The 24,690-nt window shown below is 47.1% G+C and overlaps 1 protein-coding gene across 1 annotated transcript in view; it reads right to left on the bottom strand.

Moving 5' to 3' along the window:
• SRRM4 (serine/arginine repetitive matrix 4) overlaps positions 1 to 24,690 on the bottom strand; it is a 125,853-nt gene that overhangs the window by 46,480 nt on the left and 54,683 nt on the right. The window lies entirely within an intron of this gene.

Genomic DNA, 24,690 nt, shown 5'->3' with positions numbered 1-24,690 from the left:
ATCAGGTCAAAGTCAAGGCAAAGCAGATCAGGACCATGGACACCTCCCAGGTCCTCCTGCTACCTGAGCGTGGGAAGATGTTGCAGCAAAGGGCCATCAGAGATAGCAGAGCCACTGGGAGCTGTCCACGGTCCTGATTTTCTTTGCCTTTGACCCGACCTAGAAGTGTCTGGAATTCATTTCCACATCCTTTGTGGGTCTCCAAGCAATGCCACCACTCAGTCCATCTAGCCCAGTGTTCTCCAAACTTGGGTCCTCAGCTGTTTTTGGACTACAACTCCCATCATCCCTAGCTAGCAGGACCAATGGTCAGGGATGATGGGAGTTGTAGTCTAAAAACAGCTGGAGACCCAAGTTTGGGAAACACTGATCTAGCCCATGTGGTCAGACTCCAACACACACGAGCCCCAGTCAGCATGAGTAATGACCAGGGGTGATGGGATTGAGTCCAGCAACATTTGTAGGGTCAAAGATTTCCCCATGCCTGCACTGTCAGGGCTGTGGATCTGGTGATTCTCTTGCTACAGATTTTCCCCCTTCCTGTCTCCATGAGATTCTTCTGTAAAAACAGTGCTTGAGGTGGTTCAGAGCATATTCAAAGCAGTCCAAAAGACACACGGGTACTTGTGATATACATTCAGAACCCTTTAGTATCACAGAAGGCATAACAGAGGCATCCCACTTACTGAATAGATCAGTAATAAAGTATTAATTTTTAAAACAAAAACAAATGAGTTTCAATAATAAATAAGAGTGGGGAGTAATAAAGCAGTAGTTGAGGGTGCAGTTTTGAAGATTCGTTTTCAGCTTTTCCAGTGACAGGAGTATCTCTCTCTTTGACACACAGGCAGGCAGGCAGGCAGGCAGACACACGCATGCGCGCGCACACACACACACACACACACACACAAATTCTGTTACAGTGCCACATCTATTCCCAGAGCTTCCTCCACAGGTGTTACCCCACTCTTCCAGGACAGAAACTTGACCTGAGGCTCTTAAGAGAAGCTGCACTCCGTAGGAAGCCATAAAGTTAGCGGAACCTCCAAGAAGGAATCATTTACCTAAAGTTACAGGAGTGCCTGGAAACCACAATAGCATTTTTCCTGCTCACTTGTGCATTTATTTACAGTGGTACTTCGGGTTACAAACGCTTCAGAGGTTGCAGACTCTGCTAACCCAGAAATATTACCTTGGGTTAAGAACTTTGCTTCAGGATGAGAACAGAAATCACATGGCGGCAGCAGGAGGCCCCATTAGCTAAAGTGGTACCTCAGGTTAAGAACAGTTTCAGGTTAAGAATGGACCTCCAGAACGAATTAAGTTCTTAACCCAAGGTACCACTGTATTTTTAAAGCACCAAGCTGGAGGACAAACGATGTCAAATCCAGGGAGGAGAGATAGCACAGAAGTTGTCTGAGTGCCCTGGTGGTGTCTGAGAATCTATGGCTGCCTGAGATCTTAATTTTAGCACATCCGTTTGCCACATTGCCCCTTCTGGTCCTGTACTGCGGCTTCCAGACCTCTTTCTCTCCCAGAAAAGTTGCGTTTGGCAGCTGGGATGAAAAGCTGCTAAACCAAATCAAGCCATCCGTTAAGAAATGAGGGCTTGGGGGTGGAGGCATCGAGTGGTCAACCCCCCCAGATTGATTGGGGCACTGGAAAGCCGGGACACACTTTCAGATTTGCACAAGCCAGTGGTCTTGTCAGGAAGCATTTAGCAAACAAGCAGTTCTTTTGTGCTGCGATATGGCAACTAATGACAGTCTGGGAGCCCCAGCCATGCATAGCTTTCCTGGAAGCAGGAAAGCAGCCCGGAGAGAAAGCTGGAAGAGAGGACAGTTGTCAGGGTGACATGCCATGCTGTGAGTCACAGATGTTGGGAGCGGGCTGGGAACAGACATCACCAGGTCTGAAGAATGAAGAGGAGCAGGAAAATCGCAAGTTGGACCTGTGACAAAAAATGTTGCTGAGTGGGGCAAACCCTGTTCAGGGTTTCCAGCCAGCCATGCCCTTTTCCAGGAGACTCCATTCCATTATTTCCAGGACACTGTACTCCTTTTCCATGCCAATGTTGCTGTGCGGAGTGGTCCTTTTTAGGGTTCCAGCCAGCGAGCCAGCCATGCTGTTTTCCTTCTCACCCACCCCAGGGCACTCCATTCTTTTTCCATATGGAGGGCCCCTGTTCAGGTTTTCAGCCTGCCAGCCAGGACAGTCTTTGGGCAATTCTCCTCGATTAAGTTTCCTGCAGGGAGTTCTGCGATAATCCTTTCCTTTAAGATTAGAATAATCGTTCATATTAAATTGCAAATGCATTTCCCATCACAAACATGAAAGTCTGCAAAGAGAAAACGCGCGCACGCACTCGCACACAGCCATTTATCTGCCGCCACAAGAATCCAGCCCAAAGAGATTACTAGTATTTTAGGGCTCTGGGGAGCTTCGGGAATCAATGAAAAAGAATATTGGGCTGAAGCAAAAGCAGACTTTGATGGGATTGGGGAACAATTATTTGCATCAATAATTGCTCTCCACCCCGGGGGAATAGTTCAGAGCTTGCTCCACAATTGTAGCACTACGTCGTCCTAAGGCCAGCTATGAATTAACCCAGGAAACAAAAATGCTATTTAGCAAATGCTTAAAAAAAATTGTAGAGTTAAAAGTACATTGGGGAGGGCTGCCCCTTTCTCCAGGCAGAGATGGTGCACTGCCTGTATTGCATTCAAAGCCAGAGTAACACCACACAGATATTCCTGGGGGTGGGGGTGGGGAGAGAGAAACAAAAACAGAAATAAAAAAACACCAATCGAAATTCACCAAGGAGTGAGCAAGCTTTCACGTTGCCCACAGCTCTTCTTCAGACTGACAGATGAACAAAGAAAAAAAAAGAGGGGGGAGGGAATATTTTTGCCGCAAAGTAGGGCACCTCAGTCTTTGCTGGGGCTTGAACCTGGGACTTTTTGCATGTGAAACAGGGGCATTACACAAGTGACCTCATCACTGCTTTTGAAGATGGTACCATCTGAATTGGGTTGCTTCATTCTGCTGCGGGATGGTGCTGGCTCTGAGTGATTTTGCTGGGCTGTTTCACTTTCTTCTCCTTCTCACCATAAGGCTTATAAGGCGGTTCAGAAAAGGGCTACAAAGAGACTGTTGCAGATGTAGCGGATGTCTGTGAATGAACGCCTGTGAAATTGCTGCGGTCCACAAATAGACTGATCAGGATGGAGCGGTCTTTTGTGAAGGAACACCTGCAAAATTGGCACGGGCCGCAAAGAGGACTGAGTCATCCATCCCTATTAGAAAGCCCTGAGGCATTAAGAGGGACTCGAAAGTCACAATTGATTGGCTAGCGCAGCGAGAAGCCACGCTTGGTCCAACGAGAGCCTGCAAGATCTTGTTTTCATTCTCTTCCCCCCATTTAATTTACAATCACAAAGTCCCTGTCCTCACAGGCAGAGGAGCAGCAGCGAGCGATATGATTGCCCTTTGGCACACCTTCCCATCACAAAGACACATCAATTGGAAATGCCAGCGGGAGGGACCTCCGAGATGATCTTCCCGGCTTGAGTGACTTGCAGTTAATCAAGGGGAGAATATTGCTCTGCGGCCTGAATGGCAGATTTCAAAATGCAGCCTCTGGAGAATGTGCTGGTTAAGGGGCATGACGTATTGGAGGGCAGAGGAACATATAATCAAACCCAGTAGGAAGCTGCAGGAGAAGCTCGTGCTTTGATGCATGCGTCTTCCACAGAGCTTCATAAAGGAGAAGAAACCCACGGAATGTGAGTTGTAGGGTGCCCCAGTCTCCTACCTCACAGGGGGGACAGCCCTCTTTTTGGAGGCATCTTCTCTTGGGTGGACTGGCTGGTCCAAGGCCAGTTTCAAGGTCAAGATACCTAAGAAAAGTGAGCAGGCACTTCAAGTTGCCAGTCCTCATTGTGTACCTGGGCAGCCAGTTGAGGAGCCACATGGTCCACTTGCTCACAATCCACATTGTGTTTCTGCTTAGATCAGTGGTTTTCAACCAGTGTGCCGTGGCACCTTGAATGATGGTCAGGGGTGCTGCAGGCAACACTGGTCTCTGTCTTTCTTTCTTTCCTTCCCTCCTTTGATGCCCTCTCCTGTCTCTGCCTCCCAAAGCCTTGCACAATTGTGTGTTGCAGCAGTCCTGGCTACAAGCTCCATAGGTGAATGGTGCCTCTGGGGCTGGCCAGGGGGTGCTGGTTGCCAGAAGTTGAGGTGGCCTCGGAGTAAGCAAGCAAGCAAGCGGGCAAGGGAGCCCAGCTATCCAGTCCACCAGCCCTAGCTGTTGGGAATGGACAGACAAGTTCCTAGGCCCCTGTGGGGCAGTGTGAAGAGGTACTTCTCTTTGGGGCGTGGGGGTGGGCGTGGGGCAGGACCAGAAGGAGAGGAGGGAAGGCTGAGGGAACACCCCACAGGGGAGGGTGTTCGAAAAGGGGTGAGAGGCTGTGAGCTCTGCAGGCAAGGGGTGGCATAACTGGGCTCCTGAGCCCCACAGATGTGCCACAGAAAGAATGGAGTTGGTCAAGGGAGCCGTGGACTCAAAAAGGTTGAAACCCTCTGGCTTAGATCATAGTTTGCATCTCTCTGCATATCAGTTAGGTTTTACACAGCTGCGCCATCTTTTCTCCTCTTATTTCTTTAAATATTACTTTCTTCTCCTGCCCTTCAGCCTCCCCCAAAAGCCGCTGGAGCAGTCTACAAGTCCCCACCATCAGGCTTATACAATCTAGAAAGAATCGACACAAAAGGAAAATAGATGGGGAGGGGAAATATGCAAACTCGGGTTCAAGTTCTTCGCAGGATGCTTTGGTCTCCTCTCACCCCACCCCAGAACTGCTGGGTGCAAGTGTGAGAGAGATTATGCACAGCATTTGTATAAATGCTCAGGCAGTTTGCATGCACCCAAATAAGTGCAAAGCCGTAAAATAGTGCCTCTGGAAGGTCTGCAGTTTTAAGCCAGTTATAGTGCCCATTCCTTGTGCCCACCAAAAATTCTGCATTAAGAAAGGCTGTGTAACTCGGTGACAGAGCATGTAATCTACATGCAGTAGGTCCTGGATTCAAACTCTGACATCTCCAGATATGGCAAGGAAAGACTCTTGTTTGACTGCCAGGGTTTCAATGTGGGCAACACTGAGCTAGTTGGGTAACAAGGTAAAGGACCCCTGGATGGTTAAGTCCAGTCAAAGGCAACTATGGGGTTGCAGTGCCCATCTCGCTTTCAGACCGAGGGAGCCGACGTTTGTTCACAGACAGCTTTCCGGGTCATGTGGCCAGCATGACTAAACCACTTCTGGCACAACAGAACAGCATGATGGAAACCAGAGCGCATGGAAACGCCGTTTATCTTCCCTCTGCAGTGGTACCTATTTATCTACTTGCACTGGCGTGCTTTCGAACTGCTAGGTTGGCAGGAGCTGGGACAGAGCAACGGGAGCTCACTCTGTCGCAGGATTCGAACTGCTGACCTTCTGATCAGCAAGCCCAAGATGCTCAGTGGTTTAGACCACAGCGCCACCCATGCTAGTTGGACCAATGGTCTGACTAAGCATAAGGCAGGCTCCTACCAGACTGGCATTGGGTAAGCTACATGCAGTAGTGGAGACACTTTGTCCAGGTGGGGCCAGTGTGGCCCCAGGATCCAGCCCCACTGACGGCTGGATCAACCAGTGACAGTTTTGTTCCCATGATACCTCCACAGGTGGTGTTTGTGGATGATTTTGGGCTTGTGCCCGGGTCCCAACTGGAACTGGTACACCATCTCATTCAACTTTAACCAGTTTAACTTTAACCTCATTTAACCAGTTTGGGGCTCCTGCCCTTTTTCCCATTTCTGTTTATGAAACTATCCAAGGTCACTCTTCGCAAAGCTTTCTCCATAGGGGCTGACATCATACAGTCACATATATTGGTAATCAACAAAGTTTGTAGGTTCTTCCGTTCCAGCTAATTGATGCCTGACCTTCTCTGAAAGCCCCATTTAAAACTAAAACCCCTTTTGAAGCTAAGTCTTTTGGAATCAATTTTGAAATGTTTTCTGGAACCGGTGACCTGGGTTAATGAACAATTAGGGTGCATTAGTTAAAATGTGAGCCTTGGGCTAAATATGGCTCATAGGAGTCGATAAATAGGAGAGACTTCTGGAAGGAAAGTAGGGTTAGATCAGCCAGGAAGCTGAGGAACCTTTGCTTTCACCATTAAAAGCATTTATGCTGTCTCCAGCGCCTGGTATTCGCAAGCATTAGTGCCTCAGTCCATGGAGACAGAGCATAGCCATCATGGTTAGTAAATACATAGAAATGTAGAGTTAGTTGGAAGGGGTCACAAGGGTCATCTAGTCCAACCCCCTGCATTGCAGAAATCTTTCATCCAAAGTGGGGCTTGAACCCTGGGATTAAGGGTCTCATGCTCTACTGACTGAGCTATCCAGCCTCATCTAAGTAACCATCAATAGCCTTGTCCTCTGTGAATCTAATCCTTTTCTGAAGCTATCCAAGTTGGTGGTCCTCACTGCCTCTTGTGGAAGTGAGTTCCATAGGCTAATTATGGGCCGCATGAAGCACTTTCTGTTCTTTGTCTTGGATCTTCGAACATTGGCTGTCCAGAGAGAGAGAGAGAGAGAAAAGGGTTCTCTATTTAGCTCAGTTGGTTAGAGCGTGGTGCTGATAACGCCAAGGTTGCAGGCTTGATTCCCATATGGGACACCTGGGGTTGGGCTAGATGATCTTCAGGATCACTTCCAACTCTACAGTTCTTTGATTTTATCCATTTACTTGCCTATTCTCTGAATCAACATTTCCTCGCAGGGGGAGTTGCTCCAGAAATAACAATGCAGAGTTAGAGCCTCAGTGCTGTCAAACAGTGCCTGAAACTGCTGCTATAGGAATAATTGCTAAAACACTTAACTCTGATCACTTTCTGGTTTGGATTTTCATTCCAAGATACCCTCCGCAAAGGGCACGTCAGGTCACAGCAAAGGTCAGTCTAGCTCGGCGTTGTGTTGCGATACAGAAACCCAGTGCTCCATCAACTTCTTGCGTTTTTACTTTTTGCGTTTTTTTAAAAAAAAACCTCAAATCAGTTCACTTCCCACTCAGAATCAGAGCAAAAATTTGCATTGCAATTTGCATAATATGCAAAGCAGACTTTCCATGCTTTCATGAACTGGAATATGACAAGGCTAGGTGAAAATTTCTCAGCAAAGATTCAATACCTGCTCGTGGATATATTTAGGATGGTTAAATTACCGAAAAGCATTTTTTTTATGTACCTAAAAAAAATCAAAAGTATTTTAATGGTGTTGGCTCTGCCTGTAACCACAATGTTATCTACGCAGGTCAAACAGTCAAGGTGATTTTCTCCTTTGGCATGTATGCTATGTACACAAGGCTTGTTCACAGTGCAATCCTAGGCCTTCCTACTCAGAGAAAGCCCTATGAAGTTCAAGGGAAATTTCTCCAGACCCACCAAGTGTCCCTGTTTTCCAGGGACAGTCCTGGATTTACAGAAGCCATCTCACTTTCTGGTTTGATCCCACAATGTCCCGCTTTTCCTTAGGACGTCCCTATTTTCACTGGAGAAATGTTGGCGGGCAACCCCAAGCCAAGAAGATAAGTAACTATACAACCTTTAGAAGACATCTGAAGGCAGCCTTGCATAGTGAAGTTTCTTTTTTAATGTTTAATGTTTTATTATGTGTTTATATATGTTGGGAACCCCACAGAGTGGCTGGGGTGACCCAGTCAGATGGGTGGGGTATAACTAAGAAAACAATCATCATAATCACCATTGAATAGGACGTCCCTATTTTCATCAGAGAAATGTTGGCAGGTATGTTATAGGACGTGGGTGGCGCTGTGGGTTAAACCACGGAGCCTAGGACTTGCCGATCAGAAGGTCGGCGGTTCGGATCCCCGCGATGGGGTGAGCTCCCATTGCTCGGTCCCTGCTCCTGCCAACCTAGCAGTTCGAAAGCACGTCAAAGTGCAAGTAGATAAATAGGTACCGCTCCGGCGGGAAGGTAAACGGTGTTTCCGTGCGCTGCTCTGGTTTGCCAGAAGCGGCTTAGTCATGCTGGCCACATGACCCGGAAGCTGTACGCCGGCTCCCTTGGCCAATAAAGCGAGATGAGCGCCGCAACTCCAGAGTCGGTCATGACTGGACCGAATGGTCAGGGGTCCCTTTACCTTTACCTGTGTTATTATCAAGTAACTTTGTTTAGGGCTGCAGCCTTAAAACCATCTCTCTATCCATCCTACACAGTTTGCAGAAACAGTGAGCCAGTTAGAATGCTGCAAAATAATAAAATCCCCTAAATGGGACCACTGGCAGAGGAAGGGGTGTGTGTGTGTGTGCAGTGGGTGTGGTCTGCCCCAGGTGTCATCCTTGGGGGGGGACATTGCCACCCCACCCCCCTGGGATGCTCGCCCCGCCCCTGCCTGGGACAGTTCCACTTCCTACCTTGAGCAAATTGAGAGCAGTTCTTTCAGGGACAGTCTCATTCCAAACTCAGAACCCAGGGCCTTATAAAGATGGATGCAGATGGATTCAATCGGGAGGGAAATCAATTAAATTTTAAACAGGGAGGAAGATTAGAAATCAGGCACAATGCTTTCTTAATTATAGCACCTAATCACTGACTTTAGGGGAAAAAATAAAGTTGAGCTCATTTCCCTTCCTCTGTGCATAGATTGGATGGCTCATAACAAGCGTCTGCGACTCTCCTCAAGCACTCATTCACCGGGGAGGCTTGTCGGATTCATAAAATGATCAGGTGTCACCGCAGAGTGTTTCATATGGTTTCGCTCTCACGCACCCCTGAGATTTTCCTCTTTTTTTTTCCTTTTTGAAAGGTTTTTGTCGCTTATCACCTCCCCTCGGACTCTAGGTTTATTGTGCAGAGATAAGACGGGAGGAAAAGCTTTATGGACAGAACGTGATGAAACGAGTCTTTGCAAGGCTGCTGGAACGAGGCGATGGCAGGAACATCGAGCTCTAAAGAAAATAGCTTGAATTGCAATCAGTGTCAAGTCGCCTGAGATATAAATTACTTGGAATGGGATCCTCCTCCAGTAATTGTTCCCTCTTCCTGCTCTGTGTATTCTCTCCCAGGCTCACCTTGTACAACAGAGGCTGAGCTTAACACTTCGCTATCTACCATGCCATCTGCAGTGCATAATGCAACACAATCCATTCCTTTAAAAAAATAAATAAGAGAGCCTTTCACAATGGAGGGAGCACAGAAGAGAGAGGACTCAGCTACCTGGGGGATCTTCTTCTCTATCAGTCTGCCTGGTCCCTGAGGACAGCGAATGAGGTGCCCATTGTTTTGCTGCAGCCTGAGAAAGCCCACCTCGAAGCAACCAGGGGCAGGGCCTTCTCTGCTGTGGCACCCTCCCTATGAAATCATCTCCCCTCTGAACTGAGGCAACTCTGCTATCATTCAGACACCTGCTGAAGACATTTCTTTCCTCACAACCCCCCTGCGAATTGCTGTTCAAATGAAGGCGACTAAGGGTCTCTCTTCGAAACTCCCAGCACCCATAAAAAACTACACTTCCCAGAATTCTTTGGGGATATTTGAAGTGATACAAAACTGCTTTAAATGTACATTGCAGATGGGGCCTAAGCACAGTGAATTGCCTTAACTTGGTTGGCAGACCCAACAGCTGCGGATCCGAACCAAGAAGCCGGATTGCTGATGGGAGCCTTTGAAAGCAGCGAGACGGAAGAAGGCATTCTTAATTGAAATTTTAAAAGTAAAACCACATTCCATTACATCACGGCAAAATATTTCCCTGCTCGTCACCAGCATGTTTTCCAAACGGTACGCCTGCCCATGATGATCTCTCTAGAGTGAAATAAATGCTTGTTTTGAAACGTATACAGCTGGTTACTATCAAACCTTGATTTAAAACAGGCTGCAATCATTCCCATAGTTTACACAACCAGGCTTTCCCTCTCCTTTCTTTGAGAGGGCGATCACTGCATGATTTACACCAACACTGGGCCAGAGAAATCAGCTGCGCTGCTGCTAAAACCATCCTAGATCAGATTCTGTCATCCCCACTTTGCATTTTCTGGAACATATTCCAACCACAGTAGGTAATACGTCTGGTACTGAACACCCTTGTCACAATATTTATAGCATGCAAGGTGTCTTTTCAACACTTTCTCAGGGAAGGCGGGTATTTAAAGCACAGGCTGGGTTAGCATGGTGGGAAAGGGATCTCTTTCAGCCCAGTGATTACATTCCCTTCTGGGCCATCTCCCAGGGGCCACATGTCAGTGGCAGGCAGGCTTGGGAGTGGGGGAATGAGTGGAGCAATTAATGTAGATTTTGCCCTGTACAGTAGGCTCGTTGCTATACACCCTTCTCCATCTCAGCAAGCAAAAGGCACAATCAGAGTTCAAGGACGGATCCTGGCTAGGCGAAAGCATAGGGCCAGGGAGGGGTGTGGCCTAGGGGAAGGAGGTGTGGCTTAGAAAGGGGGTGTGGCCTGTGGAGAATTCCAAGGGCCAGGCAGAGAGGCACTTGGCCCCCAGGCCTGAGGCTCTCCAGCATCTTGGTTAGCAGGAGCGGGAAGCTAAACCCTCAAGCTGCCCATGCTCTCCTCCCTGTTCTCAGGAGGACTTAGAGCTATTTCTCTCCTAGCGGGGTTGCATGTCTGGAAGGAATATTAGCTTAGGTCACCCATGTCTGAAGGGAGGGAGGTTTGGTGAGGTGGAAAGGGAGGAAACGGTGGTTGGGGGGGGGGAGGTTGGCAAAGTAGGTAGGGTTGGCAAGTGGACTGAGTGGGGTGACAGTCCCAGTCATAAAATAAAATAAAATAAAATAAAATAAAATAAAATAAAATAAAATAAAATAAAATAAAATTTGCTATCTATCATCTATATCTGTCTGTCTGTCTGTCTGTCTATCTATCTATCTATCTATCTATCTATCTATCTATCGTCTATTCCTTCATTGCAGGGGGTGGACTAGATAACTTTCATGGTCCCTCCCAACTCTACAATTCTACGATTCCATCAAGCCTATCACCTGTATCTATATACTATTGCATTCACTATAAATATACACTTTTAAGTTCTTTACGCGGTATGTAAAACCATTTAAATAACTCTTATTTCATTAAAAAATAATAATCCTAAAATTAGAAATGATGCAAACTCTCAAATTGCCTCCTTGTAAAATCTATACAGGAGATGCACAAATAGACTTTGCAGCAGGAAAACAGCAACACATAAATTAATTCCAATGCCTCCAAATTTAATAATTAATAATTCTCCTTTACATTTGTTACTTCCTAGAGCCGCATGCAATCCATGCTTTATACTTGCTACACCTAGCTTTATGAGAATCATGGGAAATCCTGAAATGGCAGTGTCACAAGCCACACCAATCTCCAAGCGGTGAGAGACTCTGGGGTTCCTGGCGCTTATCCAGGTTCAGTTTCCTTGGAATGAAGGTCAGCGGAATATGTAGTGCCTTTAGCATACATGGTTTTATTTACACATATGTACAACCTGAGCACGGGGCGCGGGTGGCACTATGGCTTAAACCACAGAGGACTTGCTGATCAGAAGGTTGGCGGTTCGAATCCCCGCTACGGGGTGAGCTCCTGTTGCTCATTCCCTGCTCCTGCCAACCTAGAAGTTCGAAAGCACGTCAAAGTGCAAGTAGATAAACAGCTACCATTCCGGCAGGAAGGTAAACGGCGTTTCCGTGAGCTGCTCTGGTTCGCCAGAAGCGGCTTAGTCATGCTGGCCACATGACCCGGAAGCTGTACACCGGCTCCCTCGGCCAATAAAGCGAGATGAGCGCCGCAATCCCAGAGTCGGTCACGACTGGACCTAATGGTCAGGGATCCCTTTACCTTTACCTTTTACAACCTGAGCATGAGATGCAGGGGCTCGCAGCATTGTCGGCCCTACAGATCTTGCTTGTCCATTTGTCGCAGCTTTGGACCCAGCACAGAGCAAGCAAGCCTCTGTGTCTCTGGCTTCCAGTCTGTTTCTAGCTTTGCTCAAACACACCACTCCGGCTATTGTACTCCTACCTAGCTACAAGGTGGCAGGGAGTGGGATGGAGAAAAAGGACCCATTAGCCTGGAGGAAGCTCTTGCAACCTGGGTCATTCTTTAGGGATGTTGATGAGGACACTTAAGTGACCAGCAATAATAATAATAATAATAATAATAATAATAATAATAATATATTATTTATACCCCGCCCATATGGCTGGGTTTCCCCAGTCACTCTAGGCTGCTTCCAACACAATATTAAAATACAGTAATGCATCAAACATTAAAAGCTTCCCTAAACAGGGCTGCCTTCAGATGTCATCTAAAAGTCTGGTAGTTGTTGTTCTCTTTGACATCTGGTGGGAGGGCGTTCCACAGGGTGGGTGCCACTACCGAGAAGGCCCTCTGCCTGGTTCCCTGTAACTTGGCTTCTCGCAGCGAGGGAACCGCCAGAAGGCCCTCGGCGCTGGACCTCAGTGTCCGGGTAGAACGGTGGGGGTGGAGACACTCCTTCAGGTATACTGGACTGAGGCCGTTTAGGGCTTTAAAGTTAAGCACCAACACTTTGAATTGTGCTGGGAAACGTACTGGGAGCCAATGTAGGTCTTTCAAGACCAGTGTTATGTGGTCTTGGTGGCCACTCCCAGTCACCAGTCTAGCTGCCGAATTCTGGATTAGTTGCAGTTTCTGGGTCACCTTCAAAGGTAGCCCCACATAGAGCGCATTGCAATGGCCCTTGCCTTACAAAGAATCCTGTCTGACAACTTCAGCAAGAGAATCCTTTGTAGCTTTCAGTGATTGAAGCTTGGATCTCTTTGCACACAAAGGAAGTGGCCCCCCACCTAGAGCATCTCTTCAAATCTGGGGTAAGAGGGAGGACGAAGTGCTGGTTCCAAACAGGCCTAAGGCCTGACACCTCTCTCTTTCTCTTTCTAAAATGAATCAGGAGCAAACAGGCTTGCAGGTAGCTATGCAAAGCATCAGCAAGCAACGTATGACTGCTCTGTTCAATTACTTTCATCTATAGGTAAACAGCTCTGGTGTAATGGGCTGATTAATCTTCTTATCACACAAAACCCATAAGTGTAATTACATCAGAGACTACGGATCCCTGAGCATAGTATCAATCAAGCAATCGCAGATTCCCTCCCCTCCTGTTCACACACACACACACACACACACCACCTCCAGCTGAGATGGAAGGAGAGGAAAAGAGAAGTTCTTATATTTCCTTTGTGTTGCCAAACAGGACTGATTGAGGGGGTGGTTTGCTATTTTATCGACAGCCAAGGTGATCAAGGGTCTGGAAGCTAAGCCTTATGAGGGATATTTGAGGGAGCTGAGTATGTTTAGCCAGGAAAAGGGAAGACTGAAAGGGGATATGATAGGCATCTTCAAGTATCTGAAGGGCTGTCCCATGGAAGATGGAGCAAGCTTCTTCTCTGCCGCTGTAGACGATAGGATCCAAACCAACGGATTCTAAAGACACGGAAGGAGATTCCAACTAAACATTAGGTAAAGGGACCCCTGACCATTAGGTCCAGTCGTGGCTGACTCTGGGGTTGCGGCGCTCATCTCGCTTTATTGGCCGAGGGAGCCGGCGTACAGCTTCCAGGACATGTGGCCAGCATGACTAAGCCGCTTCTGGCGAACCAGAGCAGCGCATGGAAACGCCGTTTACCTTCCTGCCAGAGTGGTACCTATTTATCTAGTTGCACTTTGAGGTGCTTTTGAACTGCTAGGTTGGCAGGAGGAGGGACCGAGCAATGGGAGCTCACCCCGTCGCGAGGATTCGAACCGCTGACTTTCTGATCGGCAAGTCCTAGGCTCTGTGGTTTAACCCACAGCGCCACCCACTTCCCTTGAACTAAACATTAGAAAGAGCCATTTGACAGTGTAATGGACTACATTGGAAGATGGTGGACTCTCCTTCACTGGAGGTTTCTAAGCAGGTGTTGAATAGCTATCTGTCAGAATTATTCAGCTATGATTCATACATTGCAGGGAGTTGGCCTTTGGGTCCCTTTCAACTCTACATTTCTGTTATTTTAAGATATTGGTGTTCTTCAGAGGGTCATATTGGGAGGGTTCCAAACAGAGCTTTTTTTCCGCAGGATGTGTTGGAAGTTGAGGTGCAACTCAGCTTGCATAGAAGAGTCTGCATGGGGTTAAGACAGGTCCCTAAGCGGTTGCTGTTCCTTTGATCTCTGTGCTAACCTGTCCTTTGATAGTTTAAGTGAGATGCATTAAGTTGCATCCTCTTCCATTTCCACCTCCCCTCTCAGACTTCTGCTGGACTTGAGTAATGAGGTCATCTTTGGTGTATTTTCAGGGGAAGAAAGGAGCAAGCATGGATTCTTCATTTCTCCAGCTAGTTAGTTAGCTAGGACTATATCATTCTTTCCTATCGAGAACGGACTTTCTTTACTAAACCTAAAGTTTCTTTTTTCTAAGTTTTTATTAAGGAATTTCAACATAATCAATTATCAATCATATTATTACATACATTATTTTTCCCCTTTCCCCCCTCCCTCCTCAACCCCCCCTCCCCCCTCAAAGACTTCCCTCAGCGCCTTTCTCTGATTTCTCAACACGTTATTCTCTGCATATTATAAAATTGTACATATCTTTGTTTTATCTATCATATATTCAATTTTCAAAAAAATTAGCCATTTCTGCATAGCTCATCAATTTCTCTTGCCATTGTTCTTTCGTCGGGATTTCTTCATTCTTCCATCCTTCCATGGCTTCTTCATCTCTCCAACTAGTTAGTTAGCTAGGACTATATCATTCTTTCCTATTGAGAATGAACTTTCTTCACTAAACCTAAAGTTTCTTATTTTATACTAGGTCTTGCATTACTTCCAGTTAAAGGCGCGCTCAACACAAGAATTCATTTTGCTAAAGGTAACCTCTGCTGTTGCAAGCAAAGGCCATATGCTAACAGAGTGTGTGCCTGGTCACTTTGCCAGAGCTCCAGTACCGGCTGACCTCGGGGCTGCGAGAGAGTCTGCTGGTGTTTTGCATATCTGACTGCTGCCTGTTAGTTTGTCAACAAAGGGCCACTATTGAACAGCCTCCTGCACCGTGACTGACAGTGAAGGTCCCTTGCACAGACAACAACCCAATGACTAACTTGACAGCAGGCTTTCACCAAAGGCAGAGGAACTGCATGCATATGGGTTGATTGAAATCCTAAGAAGAAAGACACTGTGGTGTAGTGGTTAGAGAGTTGGGCTAGAACCTGGGAGTCTATGGTTGAAATCCTCATTCATACATCAAGCTTACTAGCTTACCTTATAAGGCATGGGTAGGCAAACTAAGGCCTGGGGGCCAGATCCGGCCCAACTGCCTTCTAAATCTGGCCCACGGACAGTCCAGGAATCAGCCTGTTTTTACATGAGTAGAATGTGTGCTTTTATTTAAAATGCATCTCTGGGTTATTTGTGGGGCCTGCCTGGTGTTTTTACATGAGTAGAATGTGTGTTTTTATTTAAAATTCATCTTTGGGTTATTTGTGGGGCATAGGAATTCATTCATTTTTATCTCTCCAAAATATAGTCTGACTCCCCACAAGTCTGAGGGACAGTGGACCGGACCCCTGTTGAAAAAGTTCGTTGACCACTGTAATATAAGGTGTCTGTTGGGGTGTTTAATGCTGCAAATCTCCATCTATGACCAACCTGTAGGGTAGCTAACCTATGGCTCTGCAACTGTTGTTGGAGTCTTCAACTTCCATCAGCCCCAGGCATGACGGCCAATGGTCAGGGAATGATGGGACTTGTAGTATGACAACATCTGGAAAGCCAAAGGTTAGCCACCCATGGTGCAACGAATCTATAGGGCACCAGAATGTCAAAAGTCCACAGGGATCTAACTCCTAAGGAATAAAACCCGGGCACCTCCTGTACCTTGCCAACAAAGGTCCGTATAGTAAAAGCTATGGTTTTCCCAGTAGTGATGTATGGAAATGAGAGCTGGACCATAAAGAAGGCTGATCGCCGAAGAATTGATGCTTTTGAATTATGGTGCTGGAGGAGACTCTTGAGAGTCCCATGGACTGCAAGAAGATCAAACCTCTCCATTCTGAAGGAAATCAGCCCTGAGTGCTCACTGGAAGGACAGATCCTGAAGCTGAGGCTCCAATACTTTGGCCACCTCATGAGAAGAGAAGACTCCCTGGAAAAGACCCTGATGTTGGGAAAGATGGAGGGCACAAGGAGAAGGGGACGACAGAGGACGAGATGGCTGGACAGTGTTCTTGAAGCTACCAGCATGAGTTTGACCAAACTGCGGGAGGCAGTGGAAGACAGGAGTGCCTGCCGTGCTCTGGTCCATGGGGTCACGAAGAGTCGGACACGACTAAATGACTAAACAACAACAACAATACCCCCTGTACCCCTAGAACTCTCACTGCACAGACAGTTGGAGCGTGCATTAAAATTCATCTTGAGTTTTATCTTCCAAAGAAGGAATTATCCATTCGAAACCGTTAAGGCAGGAAGAGTGGAAGGCGAAGCAGGGGGAACCTCTTGAAACAACAGCGTCAAAGAATGCACCACTCGCCCTTCAAATTAAATGAAAGGAAGTAAAATAAACGTCGTCAAGTTCTCATGATTTTCACGCCGGTGACATCAGTGGGGATTTTGATTTGGCTATTATATTCATCTCACAGTCTGTCTTCTAAGCTCCTTTCTCTTCCCCCCTTTTAAAGGGGGGGGGGATCAATTAACTTTTAACAAGCACCTTTTATCGCTTTTGCTTTTGGAAAAAACCAAAGGCTGCCGCTCCTTTTTTGGAGGGAGACCATGTACTGGCAGCACCGTCAGTGGCAGGCCCCTCGTGGAGCCAAGATATCAAGGAATTGTGGAGATTCAAAACCTACCTGGTGGGGATTACTGCATTGAAGGCTTGTGCTAAAGAAGAGATAAACTAGAAAACAGCAGGCAGGGGAAGGAGGGAGGGATCTGCAGCCAGTGATGGTGATTTTGTGGGGGAGGGGGTTGGTTTTAAAAAATACCAAATAGAGACTGGGAGTTAGCCATGTTGTTGGATTTGGGTGGTTTGCGTGTGCACTTATATATGAATGAAATGTGTGTCTATACATTGTGTGTGTGTGTGTGTGTGTGTATGAATGAAATATTCCCTGAGAAAACTTCACATTATTTTAGCACACCCAACAACCCCCAATGCTATCTTGGCTTTTCTAATTACTATATTTTCCCATGTACAGTGGATGCTCGGGTTGCAAACGTGATCCGTGTGGGATGCACGTTCGCAACCCACAACATTCTCAACCCACGTCTGCGCACTTGCGGGTTGTGATTTAGCACTTCAGTGCATGCATGACTGCTGAAACCCGGAAGTAACCCGTTCTGGGTTTCGGCAGTCCACAACCCGAAAAAACACAACCTGAAGCGGCTGTAACCCGAGGTATGACTGTACGGTGGTACCTCGGATTACAGATGCTTCAGGTTACAGACGCTTCAGGTTACAGACTCCGCTAACCCAGAAATAGTATCTCGGGTTAAGAACTTTGCTTCAGAATGAGAACAGAAATCGTGCTCCGGCGGCGTGGCTGCAGCAGGAGGCCCCATTAGCTAAAGTGGTGCTTCAGGTTAAGAACAGTTTCCGGTTAAGAACGGACATCCGGAACGAATTAAGTACTTAACCTGAGGTACCACTGTATAAGACTAGGTTCCCCCCCCCAAAAAAAATAATGTCAAAAATTAGGGGGCGTCTTATACACGGATAGTGCCGAGGGTAGACTGGCAGTTGGTTGTTGCCCAAAAATAGGGGGCGTCTTATACATGGGGGCGTCTTATAGACGAAAAAATACGGTGCTCTAAATATTTCCTCTGCGGAAGGAGATGTCCTGGAGAAACCTTTCCCAGTAGTTATTTTCACTTACAAATCCTATCTGCCATACGTCTGAGTTTTCCCAGACATATCTAGGATTGGTCTGTTGAAAATAGGGTCCGGGTGGAATTTCTGAAAACCGGTAAAAATGTCCAGGAAAACCCAGGCATATGGCAGCCCATGTTGGAAGCTCAACAACTTTGCAAAAAAACCAACAACTTTTGTGTCCGGATTTTCACTTTTTGAAATATGGCAACGCTTGTTCGAAGGGCATATTTGTGTATGAATAGGATATACCTGTAACTTGGATCCGAGAACTACAGTATTTACCATCTCAGAATAATGGTCAGGCTGCCCAGGTAATGCAATCAGCAAAACATTATCAGGGATCTTGGCAGACAGCCACAATTTCAAATTTCTGTGGTGGACCGCCTCTTTCTGTGATGTATGTGTGACGCTTTTAAGGTGGTCTTTGGCTAAGGGGTTGGGCAATGTCAAAAGTCTTTAAAAGTTCCTGCACACTTTGTTCTGGGTCTTTCTTACCTTCTTGCAAGGCGTGGAAGCAGGGCTGGATTTAGGTTTGAGAGGCCCTAAGCTACTGAAGGTAATGGGGCCCTTTATATGTCCAGCTGTCCTTTGTCAACAACAAATTGTTGCTGTTTTTTGTGTGGAATATATGCTATATGGTAGTTTATGGACCTAATAGGTATCTAAAGCCATTTGCACATAACAAATAGGAGCCTACACAACACAAAACACTGTTGCTGTATGTAGGTTTTATTTTATTTATTTTTTATCTTATATTTTGGAAATGTTCATCCAGGTTTTTTCCCCTTTAATTTTTTTGGGGGGCCGCAAGAGAGTGGGGCCCTAAGCTGCAGCTTGTTTAGCTTATACGTAAAGACAGCACTGAGAAATCCAGCACTCTGTTTCAACATAAAAATAAAGACCGGCCTTGCTTTCCCTGGATCCTGCCTCCATTCATTCTTCTCTGACTGATCATGGACTTAGGGGACTCAGTCCCTTGGGGAGTTGGGCAGCAAAAGCCAACAGATAGATAGATAGATAAATAAATAAACAAATAGATAGAGATAGATCATAGAACTGTAGAGTTGGAAGGGGCATGGAGTATCGAGGGCTTTGGCAAGGAATACACAGAGTACAGTGGTACCTCGGGTTAAGAACTTAATTCGTTCTGGAGGACCGTTCTTAACCTGAAACTGTTCTTAACCTGAGGTACCACTTTAGCTAATGGGGCCTCCCGCTGCCGCCGCACGATTTCTGTTCTCATCCTGAAGCAAAGTTCTTAACCCGAGGTACTATTTCTGGGTTAGCGGACTCTGTAACCTGAAGCGTCTGTAACCTGAAGCGTCTGTAACCCGAGGTACCACTGTATTCCTGGACTTTGGGACGGAGGCACCAGCCTTTAAAACTTTAATTTGCTGGGAACATTTTGAGGCACTAGCTTAGTCCCTCTAGTTGACTGACCCCACGCTACTGATCTATCCCAGCATCCTATTCTCACAGCCGGATGCCCGCAAGTAAACCCTTTAGTTGCCCCACTAGCTGCTTTCTAACTTTCCTAGCTAAATCTTTTCCTCTCTCTCTCTCTCTCTCTCTCTCTCTCTCTCTCTCTCTCTCCTGATGCCATTTCTGCTGGCTGCCAGCTTTGAAGTAAGATGGATATAGCTTCCCGCACCCCCACTGCAGGCGTCAGGGTCTGCCTTCGCTCAAGCTGGTTTTGAGCCATCGGAGCATGAAAAAGAAAATTGCCTCCCGCCCCCATATGTTCGGCTCCGAAGCATTCCATTCAGATAACTCAGAAGGCCGCAAAACACCCCGCGGCTGCGCTGCAGTGCTGGACGGGGCCTTCCGCCCTGGGGGTCCCGAGCAAAATGCCGGCTCAGTAGAGTCGAAAAGCCGTGGACTCGAAAACTGCCAGCTTTGTGCAAATGCAAGAGAACTTCAAACGGCAGAGTTTGCTTTTCCTCCACAGTGGCTCTTTAGATAGGGTTTGGGACGACAGCTGCAGAGCTGTGGTGGGGCTAGATGGCTCAGTCAGCAGAGCGTGTGGCTTTGAATTGCAGGGTCGTGGGTTCAAAACCCACGCAGGACAAATGATCCCCGCGTTGTGTGGGGGTTGGACTGGATGACCTTCAGGGTCCCTTCTAGCACTACAATTCTATGATTGCGTGACATGGCTATTTAGAATGTCCGGGCATGCAAATAAGGGGAGCAGTTAGAGGGAACTGATTGGTTTACTGGCAGATGATATCACAATGGGTCTTCAGTCTGCAAGATCCTGACTGCATCATTAAAGACTTTATTCCTTTTCCTAGAAGACTGGGACTTGGGAGTGGGCCTCTCCCTCTCTGCTAACCCTGAAGAGTTGGCTGATTCACTTCAGTTCTTTAAACTTTCTTAAGATAAGCCAGTCATTTTAAAGATTATCCTGTGTTGTTTGGATGGTATTTTTTGTTGTGGGGGATGACGACTTGTAAACCACCCTGATATTTGTATATGATGAATGGGGAGCAGGGGGAGATATATATATATATATATATATATGGCATCCCCAGATGTTTTGGACTACAATTCCCATCATCCCTGACCACTGGTCCTGTTAGCTAGGGATCATGGGAGTTGTAGGCCAAAACATCTGGAGGGCTGCAGGTTGGGGATGCCTGATATATCTATATCATCTATATATCTATATCTATATCTATATCCACGCACACACACACAGAGAGACACACATAAATTAAATGTGAATGGTCACATATTCCCTGAGTCAACAGAGCATGAGGCTTTTAATCTCAGGGTTGTGAGTTCAAGCACCACGCTGGACAATGATCCCTGCATTTCAGGGGGTTAGACTAGATGACCCTCGTGCCCCCTCTACGATTCTGTGACTGGGGAGATGTGGGTGGGTGTGAGAGAGAAGCTGCAATGTGCCACACATCCCCGGGATGGGTGGGTCTAGAAGCAATAGTGTAAACAATTTGTATGACCAACTAGGAAGTGCCTGACCATTGGTCCTTCTATCTCAGTTCTGCTGGCCCTGACTGGCAACAGCTCCCCAGGGTTTCTAGCAGTGGCTACATGGAGACGCAGTTAGGGATTGAACCTAGGACTTTCTGTATTCAAATCAAGTGCTCCACCACTAAGCTACAGCTTTTCCTCCATAAAAACACAGGGAGCTTCGTTCTACTGAGCAACACCTTCAGTCTATCTAGCTAGCTCAGTACAGTTGACACTGACTGGCAGCAGCTCTCAGTGGTTTCAGGCAGGGGAGACTTCCATCTCTATCTAGTGGTGGTTCTCCAAGGTTTCACAAGGTTGACACAAAAGGAGGTGGGGAGGAAGGAGGAAGAGGACGGAGCGGAAAGCAAAGTTGGGTGTCAGCAGTGGCGTAGCGTGGGGGTGCAGGGGGCGCCGGCCGCACCGGGCCCAACATCGGGGGGGGGGCGCACTCGCACTCGCAGCTCTCTGCCCCTACTAAAATCCACGGGTTAGGGGGCGCAAATTACTTGCCTTGCCCCGGGTGCTGACAACCCACGCTACGCCACTGGGTGTCAGTTCTTAAGGGTTTTCATAACGACTATAAAGGAGACAATTCAAGAAAAGTTCGCAACCGGGTGGCATTGGAGGCAGAACCAAAGGCAGCCGCCCTCTTAGCAGAACAGATGGCATAGCTCCCCCTCCATTCTCTCCCTTCCACTCCTCTTCAGCCTGATGGAAATAATGCAGGACTGCTACTTCACATTCACAAGGAAAAGCTCCTCTTTGCGTCTGTGCCAGAGTGAGTCACATGCATGGCTCTGTGTCCTCTATGCTGCAGACAAACAAGAACCAAGGCCTGCATTCAGGAAATCCAAAAAATAGTGGAACTCTCTGACTTGTTTAAAAGGATCTAAGTGGCCCTGTGTGAGTACTATGCTGGGAGAGAAATAGATGCAGCTAAATAACATAAGAACGTTAAGATGAGCCAGCTGGATCAGACCAATGGCCCATCTAGTCCAGCATCCTATTCTCACAGTGGTTGACCAGATGTCCTTATGGGAAACCCACAAGCAGGACCCAAGCACAGGGCAATCTCCCCTCCTGCAGTTTCCAGCAACTGCTTATTCAGAAGCATAACTGCCTCCAACTGTGCATAGCCATCATGGCTTGCAGCAATCGATAGCCTTATATGCTCTGTGAACTTATCTAAGGTAAAGGTAAAGGTACCCCTGCCCGTACGGGCCAGTATTGACAGACTCTAGGGCTGTGCGCTCATCTCACTCTAGAGGCTGGAAGCCAGCGCTGTCCGCAGACACTTCCAGGTCACGTGGCCAGCGTGACAAGCTGCATCTGGCGAGCCAGCGCAGCACACAGAACGCCGTTTACCTTCCCGCTAGTAAGCGGTCCCTATTTATCTACTTGCACTTTGACGTGCTTTTGAACTGCTAGGTTGGCAGGCGCTGGGACCGAGCGATGGGAGCGCACCCCGCCGCAGGGATTCGAACCGCCGACCTTTCGATCGGCAAGTCCTAGGTGCTGAGGCTTTAACCCACAGTGCCACCCGCGTCCCTAGTACTCTCTAGAGTAGTACTAGTACTTATCTAGTACTCTCTTAAAACCATTTAAATTGGTGGCCATCACTGCCTTCCTGTGGGAGGGAGTTCTATAGTTTAAATATGCACTACTTAAAGAATTCCTTTCTTTTCTCTGCCCTGAATCTTCCAACATTCAGCTTCATTGGATGTTCATGAATTTTAATGTTGCAAGAGAGGGAGAAAAAACTTTCTCTATCCAGGCAGTTGGAGGGTGTATGGTGGCTAACAGATTGAGGTTGAATCCTGACAAGACAGAAGTACTGTTTCTGGGGGACAGGGGGCTGGCTGGTGTGGAGGACTCCCTGATCCTGAAGGGAGCAACCGTGCCCCTGAAGGACCAGGTGCGCAGCCTGGGAGTCATTTTGGACTCACAGCTGTCCATGGAGGTGCAGGTCAATTCTGTGTCCAGGACAGCTGTTTACCAGCTTCATCTGGTCTGCAGGCTAAGACCCTACTTGCCCGTGGACTGTCTCGCCAGAGTGGTGCATGCTCTGGTCATCTCCCACTTGGACTACTGCAATGCGTTCTATGTGGGGCTACTTTTGAAAGTGACCCAGAAACTACAACTAATCCAGAACGCGGCAGCTAGACTGGTGACTGGAAGTGGCTGCCGAGACCATATAACAACAGTCCTGAAAGACCTACATTGGCTCCCAGTATGTTTCCAAGCACAATTCAAAGTGTTGGTGCTGACCTTTAAAGCCCTAAATAGCCTCGGTCCTGTATACCTGAAGGAGCGTCTCCACCCCCATCGTTCTGCCCGGACACTGAGGTCCAGCTCCAAGGGCCTTCTGGCGGTTCCCTCACTGCAAGAAATGAGGTTACAGGGAAACAGGCAGAGGGCCTTCTCGGTGGTGGCGCCCGCCCTGTGGAACACCCTTCCATCAGATGTCAAGGAAATAAACAACTATTGGACTTTTAGAAGACACCTGAAGGCAGCCTTGTTTAGGGAAGTTTTTAACGTTTGAAGTTTAATCATGTTTTTAATATTCTGTTGGAAGCCACCCAGAGTGGCTGGGGAGACCTAGCCAGATGGGCAGGGTATGTATGTATGTATGTATGTATGTATGTATAAATAAATAAATAAATAAATAAATAAATAAATAAATAAATAAAGAATGGTGTTTCCTGCTTGGCAGGGGGTTGGACTCGATGGCCCTTGTGGTCTCTTCCAACTCTATGATTCTATGATTCTATGATTCTAATAAACAAATAAATATTATTATTTTCTCCATGCCATGTATCATTTTATAAACTTCTATTATGTTAAGTTTAAAAGCAAACTTTAAAAAATTGTTGCAACGAAAGAAAACTAAATGTCCATTTCTTTAAAGGTAATGCTTGCTGCATGTTATATACATCACAAAAAATAAAAGAACCAGGGCAGTAGGCTTTAGGGATGAAGGAGAAATTTCATCCAGTTTACATCTTACTGTAGGAGTCGCATCCATTGCTCTGCTCACTTTCATCTATGGCTTTACCGACCACTTTGCCTATATATAGCGTGTTTTGAGTAGAATCGCACTGTAAACGGCGCAACCCTGAATTTTGCCCTTGTAAACCTAGGTTAGGATAAAACGCCATTCTAGGTTTCTCCTGATGTAGCTGAAGTTATATTTGCTGGACTAAATCTCGCATGACTACGAGAGAGAGAGAGAGAGAGAGAGAGAGGAGACGGAGAAGCAGCAACTGACCGGGTGCTTTGACTTCTGTCCTTGAGAGGAGGAATGCAGTTTCCTCTCTTGCCGGACGACAATTAGTGTCAGAGTCCTTAATCTGTGGCTGCAAGGCTCTGTTGGAGCGTGGATGCTTTGGGGCTGAGAGTGTCACAGTCTTTTAAATCCAAACAACCCCAGGGAAACAGAGGTCCTTCAACACAGGCAAAATGTATGTGGTGTCTGTGATGAGAAAACAGGCTACGTTTGTGGGCAGGGGTGCAGAGACGGAGATTTATTTCCCTACTCGCTCGGGGATGTGCACTGGGTGAGTATGGATCAGATCAGCTGTGGCATCTCCTAGGGGTTTGGGAAGAATCTATCGGGTCTTTTCTGAGCAGGGAGGACACTAGATTATTTTTCAGAGTGTTGTAAGTGATATGAGACTCTTGGGTTGTGGGGGTCAGTTTGGATGATGCCACAGGACCCTTTCCAGTTCTTGGGGTCCTGTATCTGTAGGTGTAGAAT

The sequence above is a fragment of the Podarcis pityusensis genome, assembly GCF_964106645.2.
Source record: "Podarcis pityusensis genome assembly, chromosome: 16".
Classification (NCBI taxonomy): domain Eukaryota; kingdom Metazoa; phylum Chordata; class Lepidosauria; order Squamata; family Lacertidae; genus Podarcis; species Podarcis pityusensis.
The sequence above is the reverse complement of the archived record's forward strand: the minus strand, read 5'-3'. Positions and strand labels throughout refer to the sequence as shown.